The following is a 6056-nucleotide window of genomic DNA, read 5'->3' on the forward strand; positions in this document are numbered from 1 at the left end:
TTGATAGTGAGACCTGAACGTTAAATGCATATAGCAAAAGGCTGATGGTTTAACTGACCGTTTATGTGTGAAGCAATTTTGTATCACGTCATGAAACTTCAAGTTTTGTGTACTGGGCATTAGCCTATTGTATAATCTTTGCACTGTATTGGCTGCTATGGCTTCACAATCATATATAGGCTAAAGCACAACATATCAGTTGAATTAAACTGAAAGAGTTAAAGAAAGACAAGATGCTTAATAAAAAAGAATGATGGTGTCCCACTTCCTGTTGACTTCATTATCAGCTACCCATTTCTCATGCAAGACCAGAAGTGAACATTAAGTGAATCAGCAAAGATCTGACTGCACCTGTTGTGACGGTACACTTCTCACAATATGGTAATGTACTGTTCCTATTTATGCATTGAATAGATATGTAGCCTATATGTTTCAAAGAGAATGTGTAACTGTTAAATGATCAGAGTTGGTTTATAGTGGACATCTGTAATTTCTTCTACATATCATAGGCTATATGTAACTTTTTTCACATTTTTGATTTTATACAAACATTCTTAGGTTCTAAAAAGGCTGTCATTCGTGATCATCTTGAATCTCGTACTCCACACCTGTCTGAGTGAGATGGACATCCTGCACCCGTCTCAGCCCTGCACTGAAGCGAAGAACCAGAATGGTCACAACACTTTTCTTAAACGCCACGTACGGAACGACTCACCCACCGATCTGAAAGTAAAGAACTGGAAGAAGTTCATTAACAAAATTGGCACCTGGGACAGGCCAGTTCAGTCATTCTTTCCCTTCAGTGAAAAAAACATTGTGACAGCTGTGTGTTCATCAGGAGGAAAGATGTATAAGGACAACCTCTGCATCAGCAAGAAGTCTCTTTCCTTCATCACTGTTAACATTGACCGTAAGAATAAAATAGTCTTAAGTGTCAAACGTCAGAAACAGCATGTTATTCTTGCCTGTGATAAATTTAAAAACCAATGTCTCCCTGATCATTTTCAGGTGAATAAAAATCAAACAAAACCAAATAATAACAAACCAGACTGCAGTAAACTAAAGCTCAAGTCTATTTATGAGGAGTAGACTAAATGTTTTTCCGGCTGTAATGTAGTCTATTGTAACTCTGACCTTTTTCTGTTGGTTGATGAAATTGAATAAATGTCATATATAAAAACAACTTTCTCACTGTTACTGTTTTAACGAAATAAGGGCTTTTTTTGTTCAGAACACATAAAATTAAATTCACAAGACATATATTATAATATAATACCCGGTATAAAGGCCTCTGAATACTTAATACAGCGCCACTAGCCAATTCTACTCCAACAGATGAGACCTGATTCAAACAAACAGATGCAAAGACTAGAGCCACGGATATGATTAATTTTTTTAAATATCTTTCCAGTTCATTTTGAAGCTAATGACTTGAAGTCTTGCACAGACACAGAAAATAGTCTTTCTTTCCAAGAAAAGCTCATTTAAAAACAGTTGTTCACATGTTGAAACTAAGGTAAATTTTTAAAGAGGTTTACCAACGGGTATGTTTAGGGTTGGTTAAGGCATCAATTAAATGTATACAATTAAACAACTAAATCATATAATTCAGATAGATAATTGAATAGTAAGTGCTATAAAATAGTAGCCTATAAACTGCTTAAAAAAAAAACGAAAAAAAAAAAAAAACACTACGGTCCTAAAAATGGTGTCCTAATGCGTCCCGAAACTGCAGCCTCCGGTATTGAATGGAAGTGTGCAACCACTCAGCAACACTACCTAGTTTCAGAAGCGATCTTACTTCTACACTGCTTGTCCAAGATGCAGGATTTCTTTTAGATATGCAACATACAAAGACAAAGATATACACTCCGCGCAATGTGGCGCCAGGCGTGACGCAAGTGCTTTGCTAGTTTTAGCACGATGTTATAATTTCACGTCATGCGCCACGTTGTTTAAATAGCAAATGCACTTGCGGCATATGCGCTCATGGGTGTGCTGGTCTGAAAACAATGTGTGTCCAGGTGCATTGCTGGCTTCTTGCTAATTTGAGGCAACTCCAACTGTCAACTTTAAATGTGTTATTTAAAGGGTGCATTAGTAATATGTGCTCATAGGCGAAGCAAAAAGCGCGTACACGTTGTACCGTAGATGGTCTGCATGTGCGCTTTAGCCTCACGCACGAACAGATCCGTTTCCTCGCTATAAGCGTTCAGTTCTCTTACGAGAGTACTCTCGTACTGCGTAATATCTTACGCTATGGGGAAAACCTCTTTTCCACGAGATATTGAAGCCAAAAAATTATCCTTGATTTTATATTTATGTAAAACGCTGTGCAGCAGCATGCAGACATAGGCAAGGCGGCTTGCGCGCCTATTGGCTGCCCTGCGGCAACAGCAGCAGCCTATCGAGAGAGGCGCTGCGTGACACACATCCAATGGGGGCGATTCGCGCCCATTTCGTCACGTCCCGCCAGAAAGGGCGTAGTCTCGCCCTATAAATATAGCTCGATTAGGCTGGTACAACTGATTTTCATCTCTTCAGCGAAGCACACGCATCGCTGGATCCAGAGTGAGAAGCCGCGCCGTCGACATAAGCCTTCTGCGGGACGAGCCTTGGACCTGAAGCCGCTGGCCTTCACCTCGCCGCCTTCAGTCGCCGTACCTGCTACGCTTTCCGGCGTCAATATCCTTTTACTCTGCTGAGAGTGTGTGTTCGCCGTCGCGACTCACACTCTCTCTCCCTTTATCTAAAAGAGCAGCGTCTTTTTAAAGATGCTTCGTTCCTGTGGCTCGTGCCGAGCCGCACTCAGCGACGGGGACCGCCATTTCATCTGCGTTTCCCGCCTGGGTAAGGATCATGCAGCTCTCGCGCTCGCTGAGCGAGCTATTGCCATGGTGACTCTGAGGACTCGCCTGGCATTTTTTCTCCGAGTCTGCACTCCCGCCAGCTGTAGTGCCGCGCCGTAAAGCGCCGTACTCAGCGGGTCCCCGAGCCTTCTCCAGCCCGTGAAAGCTCGCCGATTCTCCCGCCAGCTTCACCAGCTTCAGTCGAGTCGCTTACTGACGGACAACGGCCGCCGCGCGCCGCCGCCATTATGACGACGAGATAGCTGCATCTGTGGAGAAGACCCCGCGGCTAACTTTCTTTACGTTATAAGAAAGCTGCCCCGCCCCCCGTGGGCGTGCGTCACCGGCGAAATGAGGATAGAGTGTGTTTTTGGTCCCGCTGAGGCCGGGCCAATGTCTGTTTCTCAAACATTTCTCAGCTCCTCTTAGTTTGAGCGGCTGAAAATGTCAATATTGCAGCGGTGAGCCTGTTGTATAACACGCACGCCTGCAAACAAACGCCGACACACAAAGAACTGTGATGATGCTCTCCTATCTGCTCGACGCCCCCCGTGGGCGTGCGTCACCGGCAAAATGAGGATAGAGTGTGTTTTTGGTCCCGCTGAGGCCGGACCAATCTCTGTTTCTCAAACATTTCTCAGCTCCTCTTAGTTTGAGCGGCTGAAAATGTCAATATTGCAGCAACGAGCCTGTTGTATAACACGCACTCCTGCAAACAAACGCCGACACACACAAAACTGTGATGACGCTCTTTATCTGCTCAGCGGGTCCCCGAGCCTTCTCCAGCCTCAGTGGCGAAACCCAAAGCCTTCGCACGGGAGACCCGTGTTCGAGCCCAGCTCTCGCAGCGGATATCAAAATAACTTTTCACTCGTTCAGTTCCGATAAAATGCGACTGTTCCAGTGTATTTTGCAGTAAACAAGCCGGGCCCGCTTGCCTGCACACAAATGCCGTTTCCACGGCGACCCAGATGCCACAAGCGCTGATGGTGTTATGAGTGTATTAAAAATGCCACAGCCCAGTGTTCATTTGTACACACAAACACAGCCCGCCACAGTGCAGGGCTTGCACAAATGTGTTCGACTCATGTTAATTGTGCATTAATTATAGTGAATGTGCCCACAACCCAGTGCCCACAAACACTACACACTGCATGTGCCACGTTTTCTGTAAAAGAAATCCAATAAAGAGTGTTTTTTCTGGTGTCCCGGCCATAGCCGATGGTGTTATGAGTGTTGTAAGAATGCCCACGTCTCAGTGCCCATTCCCACACACAGACACAGCCCGTCACAATACAGGGCTAGCACAAATAAAACCGACTCATGTCGGTTGTGCAATAAATGTAGTGTACGTGCCCACAACGCAGTGCCCACAAACTCTACACAAAGCATGTCCCACGGTTTCTGTAAAAACAAAACCAACACATTCTCAGTCGGCGCGAGCCGACAGTGTTACCAGTGCAGTGAATGTGCCCGCTATCCCGCGCCCGTATTCCCTCACAGACATGCCGAACCCTATAGGGCTCGTCCCGCTCACATTCTCTCCACAACATGTCAGAGAGAAGCTGAGCGCGACCGGGCTGCCCGCTGTGATCAGCGTACCCCCTGCCTCGCACACTGTGAACACAGTGTTTATTTCCCAGCACACCGGAGCTCTCCGGCCGTCGTTATGCCGCGGCCAGAGCCCAGATTTCATTCTACCTCTAGCTATTCATGCAGATGCGTGGGCAAAGCTTCCCGGGGTATCAGAATGGGTGCTGAAGACTATAATAAGAGGCTATTCGCTACAGTTCGCTCGTCACCCCCGCCGTTGCGCGGCGCGAGTCGAAACGACAGTGAAAGACGAAGTATTTCATCTACTTTGAGCCGAGATAGCGAAACTACTGAGCAAAGGGGCTATAGAACCCTTATCTCAGGCTCAGAGCAAAGGGGGTCTTTACAGCAGGTATATTCTTGTACCGAAAAAAGACGGGGGTCTCAGACCCATTCTAGATCTGCGACTGCTGAACAGAGCGCTCGCGAAGCGCCAGTTCAGAATGATTACAACCAGGAAAATCCTTGCGCAAGTTCGCCAGGACGACTGGTTTATGTCAATAGATCTGAAAGACGCATATTTTCAAATACAAATAGCGTCGCGTCACAGGCGATTCTTGAGATTCGCCTTTGAGGGCCAGGCATACCAATACAAAGTCCTACCGTTCGGCCTGTCCTTGGCACCCTGTACATTTACGAAGTGCATGGACGCGGCTCTCGCACCCCTGAGACTCCAGGGCATGCGAATTTTGATCTACTTGGACGATTGGCTGATTCTAGCTCGGTCACGATCAGAGCTCATAGAACACAGGACCACATTACTCGAGCATCTCGAGAATCTGGGTCTCACAGTCAATTGGACGAAAAGTTCGCTGTCTCCCAGCCAGAAAATCTCTTTTCTGGGAACTGTGCTGGACTCGCTATCCATGACAGCGCGCCTGTCGCCAGAGCGCGAGCTGGACATTCAGCGCGCTGTGAAATCTTTCCGCCGCGGCTCGATAGTCCAGCTCAAAAGGTTTCAGAAAATGCTGGGCCTCAGCAGCTTCAGTGCTCCAGCTGGGTCTGCATCGCATGCGCCCACTGCAGCTGTGGCTGAAAGCGCGAGTTCCCCCCCGGGCATGGACCGCTGGCCGGTTTCGCCTCCGGGTCGATCTGGAATGCGTTAGAGCTCTGGAACCATGGAAAGTAACCGACTGGTATCAGTCAGGTGTGACTCTGGGGACTCCCTCGAGTGTGAAGGTGGTGTCAACGGACGCCTCCACCTCGGGATGGGGAGCGCTGCTCGAGGGCAGACCGTTCTTTGGCCAGTGGTCAGAACGGGAAAAACTCCAACATATAAACTGTCTGGAAATGATGGCAGTCGACAATGCACTACGGCGCTTCTGTCCCCAGATAAAAGGCCACCACGTCTTGGTCCGTTCGGACAACATGTCAGTGGTGGCATACATAAATCGCCAGGGCGGCATCAAGTCCCGAAACCTTTACAGGCTAACGGAACGCCTCCTGGTCTGGGCTCAGCACAACCTGCTTTCACTGAGAGTGGCGCATGTCCCTGGTCACCTGAATCTGGGACCAGACAGACTGTCCAGAAACAATGTCCCAGCAGGGGAATGGTCGCTGCACCCGCAGACGATCCAACTGCTGTGGGAGACATTCGGCAAAGCGCAGGTGGAC

General features: G+C 47.7%; 1 long non-coding RNA gene across 1 annotated transcript; it reads left to right on the forward strand.

The window, feature by feature from the left end:
- Window positions 1-289: 289 nt before the first annotated feature.
- Window positions 290-1180, forward strand: LOC143713773 (uncharacterized). The gene is made up of 2 exons (XR_013195278.1): window positions 290-381; window positions 559-1180. It is a non-coding gene; the product is annotated as an uncharacterized LOC143713773 (long non-coding RNA).
- The last annotated feature ends 4876 nt before the right edge of the window (window positions 1181-6056 follow it).

Source organism: Siphateles boraxobius, unplaced genomic scaffold (assembly GCF_051911475.1).
Source record: "Siphateles boraxobius isolate OS27281-9 unplaced genomic scaffold, OSU_SipBor_1 12, whole genome shotgun sequence".
NCBI classification, from domain to species: Eukaryota; Metazoa; Chordata; class Actinopteri; order Cypriniformes; family Leuciscidae; genus Siphateles; species Siphateles boraxobius.